This window comes from Pimephales promelas, chromosome 14 (assembly GCF_988280905.1).
Source record: "Pimephales promelas chromosome 14, fPimPro1.hap1.1, whole genome shotgun sequence".
NCBI classification, from domain to species: domain Eukaryota; kingdom Metazoa; phylum Chordata; class Actinopteri; order Cypriniformes; family Leuciscidae; genus Pimephales; species Pimephales promelas.
In genome coordinates, this window is record NC_142782.1 from 5,388,662 (window position 1) to 5,409,175 (window position 20,514).

Below are 20,514 nucleotides of genomic sequence, written 5' to 3' on the forward strand. Positions count from 1 at the left end.
GTTTTCTCAAAATTTTACTGTGTTTTTGACCAGGTAAATGCAGCCTTGGTGAGACTTCTTTAAAGAACATTTAAAAATCTTAACAACCCCCAACTTTTAAGTAACTTTATTTTGTTATTTTAATATTATTATTATTATAAAATAGACTTTATTGTCCTATTTGTGAAAATTTGTCTTGGACAACCATGACAAGGCCAGTGCACAACATTGGACTTATATAACATAACACATAATACATACAATAACACACAATAACTGAAGAAAATACTGCAACATTTAATAATCTCTATTAAACTCTAAATAAAGTCTATTTAATAATTTAACTGCTGTTGGCACCGAAGAATTCGTATAATGATTTGATTTACACATCAACAACATATTCATATATGGAACATGTTCACATGTCCATATCCCATACTCATGTTAAACATAATGTGGCAGCAAAGATTGTCAAAAAGAATTGCTAAGTTCAGGAAAAAGTGTCTCTAAACCCAGTAGAAAGCGAGCGAATCAGAGAGACAGGAGGCAAAGGAAAGACATATAAAAGAAGAACGGTGAAAAAAAAAAGGGGGTGGACCCGGTGGAGAGACATGTATGATACATCTAGGATGAAAAGAGACAGACGGGGAGGGAAAACAGTGAGTGAGAGAGTAGGATTGAAAGTGAGAGAGACCATGTTGTTTAGGTAAACATCAAACCTCAGTGTCTTTCTTTCCATGCTTGGACTGTCAGCGTTCTGGACTGAGCCACTCTTCATATGGGAAAAACATTGGAGAGAGAGAGAGTGTGTCTGTGTGTGCAGCCTGAATGAGTGAGTCAAGCCCAATGCACATCACACCTCTGCAATCGTCTGTCCTAACTGTCCTTACTCCTCTGTGTGGATCCACGTTTCTCCATCGGTGTGTCTGTGCGTTTCAGATGCTGGCTTGCTCTGCGCAGTCTCTCCGAGCTCGTCTTGCGCTCTTTCTGCCTCAGTACGAGGACCGACACATCTTCTCCCCTCTCGCTGCTTTGCCCTGGATCACCTTTGGCCTCCATGAGTGCAACTGAGGAAATCCAGCCTCTCCCTGGAAGGTAAGCCAAACCTGGAGTGTCAGAAGAGCTTGCATGTGGGAATGTTTTATCATATGCTTGTTTTATTGAAATCAGAGGCTTTTCCACTCAAAGTTCCTCTGGGAACCAATTTGGGTATGCATTGGAGGGCTGGACACTTCTACGACCTTCCAGGGTTTCCCTGATGCAATTTGTCTGCTTTATTTGTTTTTTGTGCGAAGCAAAAATAACCCAAAAATTTAAGAGCTTGAATTATTGCATTGGAAATACATAAAAAGTAATATTTTTACAATTCAAAATTAGAAAAATGATTTTAAAAATGTTAAAATGCCATTTATTATTGTGGCAAGGGTGAATTTTCAGTGTCTTCACTGTTGTTGTATGGAGTAGTATAATGTATACAGTGTGTGCAAGTGATTTATAACATGCATGAATAATTCTAAATGAATTGCTACTGTGTGATGCCTAATCATTTTGGCCTTGTTCGGACCTTCAAAAATCCACAAAAAAATTATTTCAGTGTGGACGGTTGTCGATAAAAAACCATCACAAAACATTTAGGTTGTGCTTAATTCCCGTGCCAATTCCTTTTGTTGCTTGTCTCGCTTTTTTTTTTTTTTTTTTTGTGCAATGACTTCCACATGACATGCTCCTTCAGATGAATGGACATTTTGGCATCTAGCCTGGACGTTGTGACAAATAATGATGGCAAACTGCTCCCTGACTGCTGACGTGTGTGCGTCACCATCTCATATCCCAGTATACTTTGAGGGAATTATATTTAGCCAACAGTTGTTCAGAGCACAAAACCCTACTCATATCCTGATCTAAATGTGTGGTTATAGGCAAAGCAAATATCTCTTGTCATAAGACAGAAGGGAGTAATTAGCTCTTGTGGAATCTAATATCTTCCATTCAGTAATAGACTTGTTTTGAAATACAAGCAACATGTGAATGTTCATACGAGTATACAAGTAATCTCGGCTTTCATATAATCAAATTTTACTTAAATACATATACTACATTTAAAATGTGACCTGTTGATTTTTTTAAAAGCACTTAATCTCCGAATTAATTACTGTAATATGATATTTTGTTTCAAAAGTCACTCGAGTAGTTCTGTTGTGTGAAACATTTTTTTAATTAAAAAATAAATGAAAGTTTATGGTCAGGAAAATGTTTTTGAAAGTCTCTTTTGGTCACAAAGTCTGCAATACAGTAAAAATACAGTAAAACAGTAATGTGATTTAAATAACTGAAATACCAATTTTTGTTTCTTTTTAATTTTTGGCAATTATTGTAAATGTTTTTGCAGAAATCATATGATGATTTGTTGCTCAAGACCCTTGTACCCGGCTTAAACGGACTAAAAAACCTTCATGTAAACACCTTAATCGATCCGATGGAGCTCGATCCGACTAGAATTTCGATCAGATTGAAAGGGGTGATTTACTCCTTTTGTAATCCGAGCGAGAGAACGTGTAAACACTTGATCGGATTGAAAACCGAAACTAAAAGGACTGCGCATGTGCAATGACGTTGAAATAGCGTACGCATGACGCACGGAACGAGCTGTTCTTCCTGTTGAATAAAGTGTCATATAAATGAATTTTCCGTTATTAAAAAATTCTCGTTTCACTCCATGTCTGTGAAGTGAAGTAGGACAACGTCCCACCAGTGCTTGTTTTACATTCTCATCCACACACGACTTTTGGGCGCGGGGTTTTACTGCGTGATAAATACAATCAGCACGGCAAAACGGTTCATGCTCATCGTCTCCAAATCATGACCAGAGTTACAAATTAAGTCTGTTGTTTAAAACAAATACAGAACCATAGGGGAGAATAGTTATGCTTATGCGTGAACAGTGGCATATTCGTGCAGTGTGCGCATGTCAAAAAATCAATTCCGATTTGAATCTTGTGACATATAAATGCGCACATCAACCTGATCACTTTATGTAAACACCTTGATCGGATTCATCAATCTTATTGATTTCAATCCGATTGTGTCCATGTAAACGTAGCTAGTGTTGAATATACACTCACCTCAAGGATTATTAGGAACACCTGTTCAATTTCTCATTAATGCAATTATCTAATCAACCAATCACATGGCAGTTGCTTCGATGCATTTGGGGGTGTGGTCCTGGTCAAGACAATCTCCTGAACTCCAAACTGAATGTCAGAATGGGAAAGAAAGGTGATTTAAGCAATTTTGAGCGTGGCATGGTTGTTGGTGCCAGACGGGTCGGTCTGAGTATTTCACAATCTGCTCAGTTACTGGGATTTTCACGCACAACCATTTCTAGGGTTTACAAAGAATGGTGTGAAAAGGGAAAAACATTCAGTTATGCGGCAGTCCTGTGGGCGAAAATGCCTTGTTGATGCTAGAGGTCAGAGGAGAATGGGCCGACTGATTCAAGCTGATAGAAGAGCAACTTTGACTGAAATAACCACTCGTTACAACCGAGGTATGCAGCAAAGCATTTGTGAAGCCACAACACGCACAACCTTGAGGCGGATGGGCTACAACAGCAGAAGACCCCACCGGGTACCACTCATCTCCACTACAAATTGGAAAAAGAGGTTACAATTTGCAAGAGCTCACCAAAATTGGACAGTTGGAGACTGGAAAAATGTTGCCTGATCTGATGAGTCTCGATTTCTGTTGAGACATTCAGATGGTAGAGTCAGAATTTGGCGTAAACAGAATGAGAACATGGATCCATCATGCCAGGCTGGTGGTGGTGGTGTAATGGTGTGGGGGATGTTTTCTTGGCACACATTAGGCCCCTTAGTGCCAATTGGGCATCGTTTTAATCCCACAGCCTACCTGACCAGGCGGCGCTAAAAGGAGCTTGCGCGCAATTATTCAGATTTGTTCTTCGAAGCCGAGTGTTGTCGAAGCAATTGCTCTGCCATTTCACCTCTGTGAGGAAGCTGATTCGTCTGAATATATGTTGCATCACAGCGGTCTCTCCCACACTTACACAGATAATGGCAGAGTTCCCCTGAGTGCTTTATCAAAAAACAGAGCAGTTTCATCTGAAAGAGCAAAACGCATACTAAGAGCATCTTATTAAAGATGTGTTTCCACCTGTGTGTTTCTGGTTGCGGTCAATACCTGTAAGCCACAAGCGCTGCCTCGTGTATCTGGGTCGTTCACACGCTGAGAAAGCTTTTGTGGATTGCAATCGAGTTATACCCAGATGTTAAAGCCATATGATGGATTGTCTATGTTATGCTTTCCCTGATGGTAAACCTGTGACTTCCCCTAGACAGAGCTCTGTCTCTGCCACCAGTCATTCGTAGTAGTTCCCTCCTTTCATGTAGGACGTACTGCGGTGACTTTTTTGTGTGGTACTTCCTGGGTGTAAGTCCATGTGATGTTGTATTCTCCACATATCCATCTGGGAGGGAGATTGATTCCTCAACGCTATGGTCTGCATCAGCTGTAGATCCCCCCCAAAAAAGAACAGAAGAAAGGGTCAAGGAAGTTCAGCTAAAACCCATTGTCATTGTAAGTACTGTCCTTCAGTCCCGAGTGGCACAAAGGACTAGACGGTTTGCCAACATATGCATCGTCAGAACTTCGTAACTCAGTTCAACAGTTGTGCCGTTCTCCATAGGAACCCCTGATGTTAGCATTGAACACCAAAGTTGGCTGACAGATCTCGTTTACTACTGTAACGTCCATTCATTGATGGAGGGAATGAGACGTGGTGTTCTTCCCGCCTCAACCCTGAACTACCCGGACACACTCTCCAGCACAAACCTTAATGAGTGGATGCACGCTAGCTTCTTTCATACCTGTATGTCTGGAGGAGTGGCGCATGCAAATTCCACTCGCCAATTCTCGTTGTCAGAGGTGTTTGAGGCTACCAAGTGTGACCCTTAGTTTCAGAATTCGACACCATGTCTCATTCCCTCCATAAGGGAGTTACAATAGTAACCGAAACGTTTTCCTGCTTTACGCATATTTATACTTTACGAAACACAGACGTGTTTCGCGCATGCCTTCTTCAGTGTGCAACAAGATCACAATGTAACCAATCTTATATGCCCACACCCATATTAACGTCAACCAATAATTTTAAAATGATACACAGTCCAATGATGTTAACAATGATTCAATCAGTACATTAATGAAAGACTAACAGAATAAACATACATGCTAGTGTCATTTACAAGAAGCAACTTAGTGACAGAACTTCATTCATCCCATTGGGGATACATGAGTTGGAGACCGATTAAAGGTGGGGTAGGTAGAAATTTTCGAAAAAAAAATTTTCCCAAATTTGATTAAACTGTCTATGTACATAATTAAAATGTAAGTACTCTGAAAAAGAAAGTGTCAGTAGTCCTCTCAGTGCTGCAATAAACACAGCTCACTATTTCCAACCGGAACGAAAGAAATGATTGGCTGGGAGACTGTAACTCTTCCTCGCTACCATGGCTACCAGCACTGCTGCGTAAGAGCAGCCCACATGCACGCACACGTTTGCTCGAGGAGTGGAAGAGGCACGGAAGCTTGGAAGAATCACAATTATGGCAGAGAAAGAGCAGTCAAAATTCCCAGTTACCTGCATATACAGTCAGCGAAGGAAAGGCAAAAAAGGAAGACAGTATTTGAAAAGGCTATGATGACCAAAAAGACTTTGGATAAAGCAAGAAGTCCGACGAGAGTCAATATCGGCAGAACTTTCCAGTCGTGGCGACAACTGACAACCAGGGGCTGAAAAGTGACGCCAACAGTGCTTGTAAAACACTGTATATGTTATGAATCTTCCACGAAATTCACCTTCATCGCAGTGTAACTGACGGGAAAACTTGTATCAATGCAATCTGTTTTCAGTTTTTATGTTACTAGCTCGTTACCGAAGCAAACTCAATATATTTTAAACTATACCAGTATCGATATGCTAACTAGCTTGATAGTGAGTACTACCAGCCATGTTAGTTGTTTATATTAATAATGATAAAGTTAGGCATTTTATTACTGTACATGTGATTCTGACATGATGTCACTACATGCACCGCTCCTCTCCGCGGCGCTGGTAAACGCGTCCTCCAGCTGAGTGTGATCGGTAGCACGCGTTCATGTGTTTTGGGGGTGTGGCTTTGTAAGGCTCCCAGACGGGAGGGGGTGGGAGTGAATGAAATAATGAGCGTTGTTTATTGCAGCACTGAGAGGACTACAGACACTCGATTTGTATACTTTCTTTTTCAGAGTACTTACATTTTAATTATGTGTTGGAATAGAGTATATAGACAGTTTAAACAAATTTGGGAAAAAGTTTTTTTTAGAACATTTCTACCTACCCCACCTTTAACCAGTCCCTCCAGGATTTCACGATTTTTTTTGTGATTTTTGCGATCAAAATGACTGATTTTGTGGTGGTAATGTCCAAATTTCCAATTTGTGAAAAAATTTGCGATTTATATTTAACATTTACCATAATAGTATTCAGTTCTTACAGAAAAACACAGAGTTTTTTTTTTTTGTGATTGTTGCGGGCAAAAATTGATTGATTATGCGGCCCGTTTTCTTTAAAAATGCGATGGAATATGCGGGATATTTATGCAATTTTATGCGATGAAATTGCAGGAATTTGCAAAAATTGAGGGAACTTGCAAAAATTGCGGTTTGATGAAAAAGAGAAAAAAAGTGATTCCCCCAACATCCTGTTAATGTAAGAGTCATTTCTTATTACTTCCTTTGATAAACAAGCATACTACATCAATGAAAGTGCTGGGAATATTTAATTTCTCATCTTGTTTTATTTCAGACTGTAAGAGTGTAAATAAGGTGTGGCCCCTTTAAGAGCTGCGCGCTCCCTGTTGAACTCTCTGCAGTGTTATATGTGCGCCTCGAACACCCCATGTGTGCGGGTAATTTCTGTTTGATGCTACTTCTTTTATCTCATGTTGTTTATTAAGTAACGATGTGACGGTAGAACGTGCGACAGACAGTTATACGAGTTCGATTTGTGAGATGTCAATCGCCTCCGTGAGTCTGTCTGGCGTCGCGTAATTGCGTCACTTCATAACGTTCCCATGGAAACAGGGGGAAATGGCTGCTCTTATGTGAAGCAAACGCAACATTTTTCAACTTTCTGATAAAATACATGTGACTTTTTTGCAACGAAAATGCGAGGATTATGAAATTATGCAAACCCCGCATATTTTGCACGGAAATCGGCAATTTATGTGGCGAAAGTGCGGCGTATTTGAAAAAATGCGGCCCCCGCATAAATATGCTGATTTTGCATTGAATTCAGCGATCGCATAATCGCGTTTTTCTGGAGGGACCGTAACCTCTAGACCCATGAATTTGAGCATATTGATATCATGACTCGCAGAATTGAAACGCCTTGCGACTGATGATGTGTCATCATTTTTTCTGATAGCGCATTCGTGAACAAATTCGGATTTTTAGTTGTCGCTTAGTTTTACATAAAGCAGCCTACAAGATACACAGTAAAGTGGATAAGCATATGATTCTACTTTTTATTTTGTATATTCTACCTGTTTTTGGATGTGTAAATACATGATCTGTGAGCATAAAATTACATGCTGCAATGATGCATATATTTTTTCAGGAATATTTTTCAAAACAGTAATTTCAAAAGAACATTTATTTAAAATATAAGTCTCTCATAATATTAGCCTATAGTGTCCTAACTGTCACTTTAGATCAGTTGAACGCATCCTTGTTAAGTATTAATTTATTTTTATTTTCCCTTTCTTTCTTACTGACCCCAAACTTTTAAAAATATAAATTAAATGTACTCTTTTGTAATATAATGCATTTCCACATGACCAGGGCTGCATGCTGTTGTTTTGGCTGTTTCATGTAATGTCACCACAGAATGATGCCATGAGCTTATTACAAGGACAGGCCCCCTGGAATAACCAGGGGTTGAGTGCCCTGCTCAAGGGCACAATGGTGTTGACTTATGGCTCACCTCTTGGGGGCATCGATGCAGAAATCTTCCAGTTTCTAGCCCTGAGCCACTAACCATTGCAACACACCACCCCATTAGATACCCCAATTGTAGTGGGATCAGGGTTAATTTAGCCTGGACCACTGTCCACACTTGATAAAAACCGGATGTAGATTTTCACATTGCTTTAAATTTGTGTTGAAAACCACTTTGTCTCATCTAACCACACAGTGATTTGGCAAACACCAGATGTGTTTTTTGCATGATTATTTATTTTGAATGATGTCCATTGTGCAATCCTCTCTACTGGTTCGTCTTTATTTTGTTCTCCGCTGTGCACTTTAAAAAATGAAAGGCTCCAAAAAGTGAGTTATGCAATGCAAAACTGATTCAACAGAAGATCCATTTGAAGTTTCCACACACAAAAAAAAACATTCATTAAAGAGTTCTTAAAATAACTGTTTTCTAGGACATTTTAATTATCGAAAGAACCTTATGCTAGGAAAGGATCCATCGATGTTAAAGGATTAGTTGACTTTTGAAAAAACTTTTGCTGATAATTTACTCACCCCCATGTCATCCAAGATGTCCACGTCTTTCTTTCCTCAGTCGAAAAGAAATTAAGGTTTTTGATGAAAGCATTCCAGGATTTTTCTCCATATAATGGACTTACATGGGAACCAGACGGTCCGAGGTCCAAAAGACAGTTAATAACAGTTTCAGATGCAGCTTCAAATGTCTTTAAACGACACCAGACGATGAATAAGGGTCTTATCATGCGAAACGATCGGTTATTTCAAAACTTATTCCAAAAATGTAACTTTTCTAAGGACAAATGCTAGCCTTGCTCTATTCTGTGAGGCGCGTTTGCAACGTCATGTAATACGTAATTACGTTCAAAAGGTCACGGGCGACGTAGCCAGAAGTACAGAATCAAAATCGTCCGACATCGTTGTTTTACCTTTAAAATTCCTTTTTTGTAAACGGCGTTTGAGTTAGTTTGCACGTTCAACCAATGCGTTCAACTTGTAAACACTCTGACTCTGTACTTCCGGCTACGTCGCCCGTGGCCTTTTGAACGTAATTACGTATTACGTGACGTTACAAACGCGCCTCACAGAATAGAGCAAGGCTAACATTTGTCCTTAGAAAAGTTACATTTTTGGAATAAGCTTTGAAATAACCGATCGTTTCGCATGATAAGACCCTTATTCATCGTCTGGTGTCATTTAAAGATATTTGAAGCTGCATCTGAAACTGTAATTAACTGTCGTTTGGACCTCAGACCATCCGGTTCCCATGTAAGTCCATTATACGGAGAAAAATCCTGGTATGTTTTCATCAAAAACCTTAATTTCTTTTCGACTGAGGAAAGAAAGACATGGACATCTTGGATGACATGGGGGTGAGTAAATAATCAGCAAAAGTTTTTTCAAAAGTGAACTAATCCTTTAAAGGGTCTTCACATGCCAGTAAAGAACCTTTTTTTATGTAGCTTCTTTAAAGTGATTGTCTGTCTCTCTGTGGTTTCTCTCAGAAGACTTCCTCTTTGTTGTGTCAAAATCTGAAGGACAACCTTTTTAGGCAATTTCTATAGGTGATGAACACTGATGAACACTTTCTGTGAACTGAAATGTACGTTATTTATGGAAAATCACTGACTGAATAACACCAATGCAAACAAAAATTCACGTTTTAAGTCTATTTTCTGCACTGAAACCAAAATATACAGCTAAATTTGAGTGTAGGATTTTAAATAATAAGGAACAACGCTTTTAGTTAGAGATCACATTAAAAAAAAAAAAAAGACAGAGGGCATGGTAGAAAAAAAAACAACTTTCGGTTCAGTGGTGTGTGGAGACAAGGAGAACTCACTGTCCACTGACAAACACACAAACATGTGCTGGGGTACCTCTGGGTATTTACGGATGAAATATTATCTGTTCTTACAGGCAGCGTGTGGGATAAATATTTGTTGTAATGGGCTTTCAGTTGCAGTAAGTGCTGCTGATTATATGCATTAGGCTACATTGATGTTACTGATTTAAACCAATTGTGTGCTTCTGGGTAGAACTTAACTTACTAAGGGTTTGGCTATGTTTTGAATGGGATACTAATGCCTGCTGCATAGTATAAACAGTATACTCCCCAGAGTAGTTTTTTTTTTCATGTGAAGCAGAGCCAAATATGCTACAATTAACATTTCAAATCATAGTTTATAATTTAGCTATGTTTCCATCAAAGGTGCTAATTTAAACCATTTAAAATATCAGAAAATTGCAAAAACAAATTATATAAAGCAGGAGTTCAAGATAACGGGGAATAGGAGGTAAATTAAAATCTAGAACCGGAAGAATGCTTTTATTAAATGTGATAAATTACAGGTGTATATTGAAAAAACAACACTCTGACTAACGTCTTGTTTGCTTGCAAATGTCAGTGGGTGCTTTATGTCTGTAGTGACAGTGAGTCAGACAGTTCTGGGACAGGCTTTAGCTCCGGCATGTCACAGTGACCAGAGAAACTTGAGATGCTTTGTGATGAAACATGGTCTAAATATATTTTTCACAAATTTACAAAAAAACACTCTGCATACAGCAAAAATAATATGATGGCAGTGTGCTATTCGGAATATAGCCTTTGAGTCTAACAGTTATGGAGTTTCTGCGTATGAACTCCATGAGGCCAGCTTAACACCTTAAATTAAACTGTTTCCTGATTTTAACTGTTAATATCATATGATTATGATTCACTGCAACCTATTGCATGTTCCCTTTAGAAACTCCAAGATAAAGACAATGAACAAAGATCGCATTCACTGGGAATGGCCCCTGGCTGAACAGTTCTGCTTGAGTGTGCTCATCTTTATGACGCCTTCGGGCTTGATTTTGTAAGATCAGGAGATAGTAGGGCTCAGAGACCTGTAGAGATCCACAGGGCTCGATTTGAGGGAGGGGGGGATTTGAGAGGGGGAGGATGCGGGGATGCCCTCCCCCATGTTTTTTTTTTTTTAAAACTCTGTAAATTCACCATCCCCTATCACCATCCCCATTAGATATAGTAGTCAATAGTATTGAAAATGTATCATGCAAATGAAACATTAACATTTTCTAATAAACTATAACTAACAGCAATCGACCCATCAAAAAGGGGTCTTTTCTAAAGTTGCATTCAGTTATTGAAAATGAATGCAATCACATTCATAGGTGGTGATAGGTGATGACACACACATGCATATTTTAGCTAAATAGGCTACGGGTGTTTATTTGTTCATGCATTTAGATCGAAAGCAGCATTTTTGATGGAGTTTCTTCATTTTTTGGAAGAACTTTGGAGCCCTGAAAACTGCCGGGCTCAGAAATAATCAGTAGCACCTCATTGCAGTACACAAAATCCAGGGGGCGGAGTCGGATCCGGATCTGAGGGGTGGAGTTGGGTAGGTTTAGGGATCAGGGGGTGGAGATGGGTAGGTTTAGGGATCAGGGGGTGGAGTTCGGTAGGTTTAGGGGTGGGTTTAGGGATCAGGGGGTGGAGCTTGGTAGGTTTGGGGGGGTGGAGTTGGGTAGGTTTAGTGGTGGGTTTAGGGATTAGGGGGTGGAGCTGGGTAGGTTTGGGGGGGTAGGGATTAGGGGGTGGAGTTGGGTAGGTTTAGGGATCGGGGGGTGGAGTTCGGTAGGTTTAGGGGTGGGTTTAGGGATCAGGGGGTGGATATGGGTAGGTTTAGGGGGGTAGGGATCAGGGGGTGGAGTTGGGTAGGTTTAGTGGTGGGTTTAGGGATCAGGGGGTGGAGCTTGGTAGGTTTGGGGGGGTAGGGATTAGGGGGTGGAGTTGGGTAGGTTTAGGGGTGGGTTTAGGGATCAGGGGGTGGAGCTTGGTAGGTTTGGGGGGGTAGGGATTAGGGGGTGGAGTTGGGTAGGTTTAGGGGTGGGTTTAGGGATCGGGGTGGAGCTGGGTAGGTTTAGGCATGGGTTTAGGAATCAGGGGGTGGAGTTCGGTAGGTTTAGGGATCAGGGGGTGGAGCTTGGTAGGTTTGGGGGGGGTAGGGATCAGGGGGTGCTGCATGCCTATATGTAAATCAAATAAAAATGTTTTAAAATGTAAATTTATAATAATAATTGTGTATATAACCATAATTTCTCTTGCACAGTCAACATCAGGAGTTGTGGGGTTTTTAAAAATTATTATTATTTAGATTTTGTCTGTTTGGTCAGCCATTGGCCTTTTGGGATTGTGAACAGGGATTTTGAACACACACACACACACACACACACACACACACATATTAGTCATAACTTTGCTTGAATGCCAACCTCAAATTTGACCTTCTTCTCAATGTTAACACTGTCGGGCACAAATATGACACCAAGAAAAGAGCAAAAAAAGAAAGAAAAATTTGTCAATTTCTCTCTGGGTCTGCCTGGGATTAACCAGAGACCATTTCGAAAACAAATTAAATCTGTTAGTCCCTCTTAATCTTGACCATGACAGTCACCGATTTTTTTTTTCATGAGTCATCAAGTGCTCTGCTTGATCGGCTTTAGTAAACTTTCAGAAGTGAAGAGGAGGCTGACATGATTCTCATGTTTCATGCAGCGTTGGTGCTAATAATTGCAGGGTTATGTAACTCAAGAGTGTCTCATTGAGAAGCCTTAAGCATTGTGCTTTGAATATCTGGTATATGGACGTTCTCTTTTGCTCTCAAAGGCTTAGAAATCAAACAGAAGGGCCTATTATCTGAAGAGGATGTCTGTCTGGGAATGTTGAAATTCTTGTTTTTGTCATTTGTGATATTCCTTTTCAAATGCATTCTTTCTTTTCAATATCTGTCTGTGTGATGCACCTACCACAATAACATCAATGTGACTCATGTCTTCTGTAACTGGTTATAATCCCATATGCACTTTGATGCACAACATATGATAATTACCTGATTTAGTAAATTAACTTGATTGCTAATTTGTCAGAATTGGAGAGTTTAGATTTGACAGAGTAGTTTGGCTAATTTGCTTATTCTATTGTTTTGAATTAGCATGTTGTGCTTTGGTGTTATGACAGTTGTGTTAGTGTTAGTTGACAGCATCTGCCATTTCAGCTAAATGTCAAGTGTATTTCCAAGAGAGAGCTTCATGCGTGCAAGATGACGATTTTTTTTCTTCTGTGAGTTAATGGTCAACAAAATGTAACAAAATCGGTACAGATATAAATTGTGAAGTAAACAATTATTATTATTATTAAATACATTTTTTTAACAATCAAAACTGTGCTGAAAACTATGTTGTACACAATCTACTACATTTCTTCTGTCATCTGATTGATAGTTTATACGTTTTAGCTAGCTAAAAGTCTTTTTCAATAACCACACATAATATTCTCTCAAAAATACAGACAAGTACACACATGTTGCTCACATATTATGGTAGCCCTGTTTCTGCTAAATAGAGTGTAATTTCACCTGTGCCATGAATATGTTTATAAGCAACTGAAAAAAGTACAAATGTCAGGGCATATCAGAACATCTCAAGGACCCCAAATACACCCTGGTCCCCCAGGGGGTTAAATAATTGTGAAAATTTCCCCCTTTAGGTTGTGGTTCAAGCTGCTGTAAAAACTAATTTTTATAAAGTAAATGTAAGAATAACTTATTAGTAATGAGTTGAACATTGACTGGACTGAAGCAACTTTTATTTACTTGATTATGCATACTTTCTCATTCATATTTTCGAAAAATCATTGGTAACACTTTATAATAACTTCACGCTAATAAGTTAAGCATGAGTAAAGAGTTAATTCATCATTCATAAAGCATTAATAGACATTAATAAGCAGTTTATAAATACAGCTAAATGCTTTCTTCTTGATTTAAAAGCATATCTATAATCTGTTTAATAATTGTATTTTCATCCTTTATTGATCAATTTATCATTTCTAAATGAAGAATTGCATTTTTTATAAACCAGTTATTTAAGAGTTTTCAGTGGTTCCTACGATTACTTAGAGTGTGTAAGTAAATGATTAATAAACTATTTAAATGTACATTCATTCATCAGACATATAGTGATGGTTACTTAGTGTGTTAATAAATGCTTTATTAACATTTATTTATGCTGTAATTTAGGGTTAATTCGGGTAGTTGTAAAGCATTTAGTAGTGGTCAGTTAACTATTTTTGTGAGCTCATCTAAAGTGATGACTATGCCTTGTAAAGCATTTATAAAGGAGATTTAAAGGCTGTTAAATACTTCTATCTCTGTAAAAAAATATATTCATGATTTTTAATCACATTATTTCTTTTGTCAAATCAACTTAAATAATTTATGTAGTTCAGATAACATAATATTTTAAGTTTCTGATGATTAAATCAATCACATTCATTGTATTAACTCAATTTTTCTATTTAAATGAACTTACATTTTTAAGGCAGCCAGGCTACTTAATTTTTAAGTTAAACCAACAATATTTTTTACAGTGATGTTCTGTAACACCATTTTTACAGTACATTTTACTGTTTAGAAGATTGATGAGCTATTAAATCTCTTTTATAAATGCTTTACAAGGCATAACTAGTCCTCACTTTAGATGAGCTCACAAACATAGTTAACTAACCACTACTAAATGCTTTATAACTACCCGAATTAACTACATTTACTTACACTTTCTAAGTGATCTTATGAATGACTGACAACTCTTAAATAACTGGTTTGTAAATAATGCTATACTTCATTTAGAAATGATTAATTGATAATTAACATAGTATGAAAATACAATAATTAAATACATATGCTTATAAATCAAGAAAGAAAGCATTTATAGCTGTATTTATAAACTGCTTATTAATGTTTATTAATGAGAATTAACTGTTTGTTCATGCTTAACGAATGATTAATAGCGTGCAGTTATCATTTCAAGGGTATATGTTTACACGACAACAATGTTTAAAAAAGTTTTTCCTTTGAGTTTTCTGCGTACAGACTACGCCATTATTAAAACGGATCCGGGGTTACCATTATTAAATTCACAGATCCAGGAAAACGTTTAAAAACGCTGTATTCTGCTCCAGGCCATTAGATGGCGATGAAATACTATAGACTGAACACGTAAAACGCATGTGCAACGCCATCATCTTCAGAGATTCACGTTTCAGAGAACGTTGCACTTTGAAACCCTTTTTCACAAGTTTGTGTTTTGAGGCACCCAAAATGCCGTTGTCGTGTAAACAAACGGGCAAAACGCATAAAAAGTTTTACGTTTTTAGTTGAAAACGGTGTCGTGTAAACAGCCCCTTAATCTGAGCAATGCCCACAAATCTGTGCACCAAGACTTTACAAGACCGCCCATACATTTCCATAAATCTGAATACATTCAGGATCAATTTTGATTGCGGGTAACACTGGGATTAAATGTTATCATACTTGCCCTAATAATGGTCAAATCCTAACAGCAATTAGCAATGTTGATATGGCCATCTTAAGCAATTACAGGCAAACATTGATAAAGTCATGATTTCATAATTAATGACTTCCCTTTTTTAATGTCTTCCAACATCGACTCCCTCCTCCCTGACCACGTGAGGCTGCGAGAGTTCTGGAAATCAGTGCAAGATTGCTGTTTATAAGCACCATAATATGTTCCCTGAGAGTTTATATGGGAATAATGAAGAGATTCTGTAGAGATTAACTGAGTTAGGAAGGATTAGAGGGAAAGGTCGAAGGATATTATCTCTGGAACTCTTGAAACAACTCGCGTGTCCATTTGAAAGTAGCTCATAATTTAATACAAACGACCTTCATATAAAGACAATGATGACCTTTCAAAAGATTAAATAACATGCAGACAGACAATGACATGAAAGATTATTAAATACAGATGAAGAGATATTTAAAAAATGGGTAGTGGAAAAACAAGAGGGAGGCAGAAAGAAGGGAAGAAAGATGAATTTTTTAAAGTAGATTTATGTACTTCCAAGGGTTGCAACTTGTCTTATGTTTCCTCTAGAGTCTAGACAGCAATGTGATTAAGACTATGCGGGAGAGATTCAAAATAGGACTTTAAACTGAATTAATGTTTTATCTCATTTAACAAAGTGTCAGGGAACAGACCTGGTTAACTTTCAACTTATTTTGAATATGGAGCTGGTTATGTGATGCAAACGTCAAAATGTATTAGTTTATAAATCATCCACTACAGTAAACGTGTCATAGCATAGTATTGTGGAAGAAATTGCTTAAAAATACTTCTTTATTTATTGATAATTTGCCCTTTAAGTTTTGCTGCATAGTGTTCATTTCAGCTGTCCCACCAATCCATCCAACAACAGTTTCAGATATGCGGGTGAAGGTTTACTGTGTGTTACTGTCTTATCAGCGTGACAAAGTAATATAATTAAACATTTATCTGACTCCATTTTGAATTTAGCTTGCAATGCCATTGGTTATTGGTCATTTATAAAATAGTTTAGTAGCACATTTAATTATTCTATAAAACTCTTTACTCTTATTATTGTTGTTCACTCGATTCAGTGCCGAAGTCGCACAGGGTCCTCGTACCGACCATTTAATGCGGGCACGCGATCATAAACTCGCCAGTCTGATCAATAACCAGAGGTTATGGCTAAAGCAATGCTGCCCACGCTTGCTATTGTAAAAAGGTACCCGTGTAGCCCCCTACAGTCGCCTATATAACAACAAATGGCGCTTTTCCACTACACAGTACCAGCTCGACTCGACTCGGCTTGCCTCGCCTTTGTTTGGTTTTCCAACACATTCTCATCCCAAGACGTCATCTAAGACCCCATTTACACCTGGTATTTAAATGCGATCTGTATCCAGATAAGTTATCCGGATAATAAGTACCGATTCCATTTACACCTGGCCACATAAATGTGTTTTTGCAAACCGGATATAAATCCGATCTTAAACTCCCGCGTATGCAGATTTACTGGATTGCACGCCACCAAAAGCAACAGATTTGAGCTGCATTTCATTGATCATCAGCTAATTTCCAAATCAAAGACATCAATAAAAGAGTGGCAACACCGCTGGTAAGATAATTTCGTTTCTTTACTTGAAGATGATTGTGTGTTAAGCGTCTGTGACTTACTTTCACTTTTATTTGCGATGTTTGCACGTTGGCTCGATGAATAGACGCTCAGCTGCTCATTTGCGGTGATGGGTGATGCGTGTCGCAGTAGCGCCGTCATATCTGACAATAACATGACATATAGCCTATATAACAAGCTCACTCGTTTATTTTTTGCCTTTTTGGGAGGAGTAAAATATACATATGTGGTTTCAACAACCAGATTGCGTTTACACCTAGTAAAGATCCGGACACAATGCGAGCCAGACTACCTCCAGATGTGGTCAGGCAGATCCGATCACGATCCGATCACAACGCATTTACACCTTGCATTAACATGCGTTTTTTATTATCCGGATAACTTATCTGGATACAGATCGCATTTTAATACCAGGTGTAAATGGGGTCTAACTGACGCTTTTGACCATACGTCAACATCCGACGTTTTAGGGTATCCTAGGGGACATCCAACTGACGCTTTACCTTTAGCGTCAGTTACACCATGTCCTAACTAGACGCGACGCGACACCGCGACACGCGATAAAAGGAATTTTTTCCGTGTTAATCAGAGTTTTTGTCCTAACCAGACGTGACGGCGACACGTGAAGTTTCTATTTTAGTAACGGTTCCTATTTCTACGACGTCGCGGCTGACAGAATGAAGAAATTACACTGGTTATGAGTACACATTGTTTATTTTTAGTTAAAAATAGGTCACTGTGCCACAAGCGATAACAGATAATTTACCTCAGATTTTGAAAGCATGTAATATAGCGTTCAAAATGAATTCTATGCAAACATTCAACTGTAATTCATAACAAAATTAGTCAATGAGTATATTTTGTTAATGTTTTGATTTTTAATAATGTTATTTCTTGATTTGATTATGTCCTTACCCATTTCAAATGCAAGTGCGGGCCAACAGTTTGCTTTCACAGAGAGACTCCGCTCACACGCTGTTCTGAATGTGTGGCATCTCACAGTCGCGTCGCGTCTAGTGTGGACAGACACACTTGCTGTCGCTGGAATTTTATCGCGTCGCGTGTAGTTAGGACACGGTGTTAGATGTCGCGGGTAGGTTTAGGTCTGGGGGAGGGTTAGGATTAGATCTAACTGACGTTAAAGGGTACCCTAAAACGTCGGATGTTGACGTATCAGTTAGATGAGAACGGGTTAAGTTTTCCTCTGTGTAAAAGTTGTACCTGTACCTGCTTTCGGGTACCTTCACCTCCGGAGAGGTTCTGAGTGAGCTGAGGCGATACTAAAATGTGACGTGAAAACAATGCCGACTGCAGATTGGTTAGAGAGAATCGTCACTGTTCACTGCGTCATCATTGCACACGTCAGATGGAGTATCCAGAATAACCCCGCCATTTTTAAATTGTTTGGCCAGAGATAGTTACTAAACTAACTGCTATTATTATGGCAACTCGGAAAAATACGCCGTGGTCAAACGAGGAGGTGCCGACTTTTCTTTTGTTTGTTTGCAAAAGAGGATCCAGCGAGAGCTTGATGGGCAACGAGGAATGAAAGGCGTCGCTACACTGTAAAAAAATATTGATGGTTTAACTTAAAAAAGTAAGTAACCTGGTTGCCTTAAAATTTTAAGTTCATTGAACTGGAAAAAGTGAGTTAATACAATGGAGATTAATTTAACCATCAGAAACTCAAAATTATATGTTATCTGAACTAAATAAATTATTTAAGTTGATTTGACAAAAGAAAAAATGTTGTGATTACTACACTGTAAAAAAATATTGATGGTTTAACTTAAAAAAGTAAGTAACCTGGTTGCCTTAAAATTTTAAGTTGATTGAACTGGAAAAAGTGATACAATGAAGTAGATTAATTTAACCATCAGAAACTCAAAATAATAAGTTATCTCAACTAAATAAATTATTATAAAGTTGATTTGACAAAAGAAAATATGTTGTGATAACAAATCTTGAAAATATTTAGACGACCAGGTACTTTTTGTGGCGGCACTGTCTGCAATAGAAAACGAGGCGAGCCGAGCCGAGTCAAGTCGAGCTGGTACTGGTAATGGAAAACCGCTCAAATATAACCAGAGTTATGGCTAGTAAATTTAAGATAATGCCGCTCCAATGCTTGCTATTATTCAATAGTATTTTAATCTAGCCCCCTATAGTAATGCGCCTGCATAACAACTTGGTTAAAGTCAAGAAGTTAGTCAGGAATCTAGTATCTCACCAGATGTGTTCCATCTAACCTGAGATCTAGTATGTAGGCCTGGACTGGACTACATTTTTTTATGTAGGCCTGGACTGGACTACATCTTTGCTGTAACGATACAACGTAATCTACTAAAGTGAATAATTTCTGTAAATCAATGTAACAATTTATTATGTCAGGTAAATATATCATGACAATTACATAATCAATTCAAAACATAATCAATACAAAACATCGAATGCATCAAAAAAAATGAATGGTCTTCACGCAGTTATTGAATGGAAGTGAATAAATGCTTCTTTTGTTTTTAATCCGCCATATAAAAGGGGACTAAAATAAAATATAGACTCCCACTCAATCATTACTCATGAACCAATAGAATAGAAGTGTGTGTCTACTGAGACAATGTCCTCTGCTTGTGTTTTCTTATTTTATTGTTCAGTTGCCGTGGGACATCTGGGAGTGTCGTCTGTGTCTGATCGGGAAGCTCCGCTAAGTTTGTCGCCCTGATTTCTCGACACAAATGCAATTTGCTAATGTTGTAAGTGCCTTATTAACTTATTACTAGTGCCTTATTAACTGCTATCTGTAACTCGAGATTAAAACGGATTCGGATTTTTTTCTTGATGACACTTATTGTATAATTATTGTATAATTATTGTTCATTAGCGAGCTAGACTGAAGATAAGTCATAATTATTATTTCGAATGTAATATTTCAGATAAATGCTGTTCTTTTGAACTTTCTATTTATCTAAGAATCCTGGAAATACATTGTACACAACTGTTTTCAACATTCATGATAATAATGTATGTTTTCTGAGCATCAAATCCACATCTGAAGGATCATGTGACACTGAAGACTGGAGTAATGATGCTAACAATTCAGCTTTGATCACATGAATAAATTACATCCTAAAATATATTAAAAGTCATTTTAAATTCATACTGTAATTGTCACCAATTTGTGGGAAGTGACTCCTGCTTTCCAGAACTACATGCATCTCAAACTGTGCTCAGATTTGCTGAGATACAAAGTTTGCAATGAAATGTCAGATCTTAAAGGAATAGTTTACTTAAAAATGAAAATTCTGTCTTCATACTCGCCTTCAAGTTGTTTCAAACCAGTTTGAATTTGATGTACCCCATTGACTTCCATAGTATTTTTTTTCTACTATGGGAATAGAAATTCATATTGAAACAACTGAATTTTATTTTTAAGTGAACTATTCCTGTAATAAGAACTT

At 38.0% G+C, this 20,514-nt stretch overlaps 1 protein-coding gene across 1 annotated transcript in view; it reads left to right on the plus strand.

Moving 5' to 3' along the window:
- The first annotated feature begins 635 nt into the window (after positions 1-635).
- The window catches only part of opn7d (opsin 7, group member d), a 76,221-nt gene continuing 56,342 nt past the window's right edge, over positions 636-20,514 (plus strand). The window contains exon 1 of the mRNA XM_089119315.1: positions 636-1,074. The gene's annotated coding sequence lies outside the window, so the exon portion shown is untranslated. The remainder of the gene's footprint in view (positions 1,075-20,514) is intronic.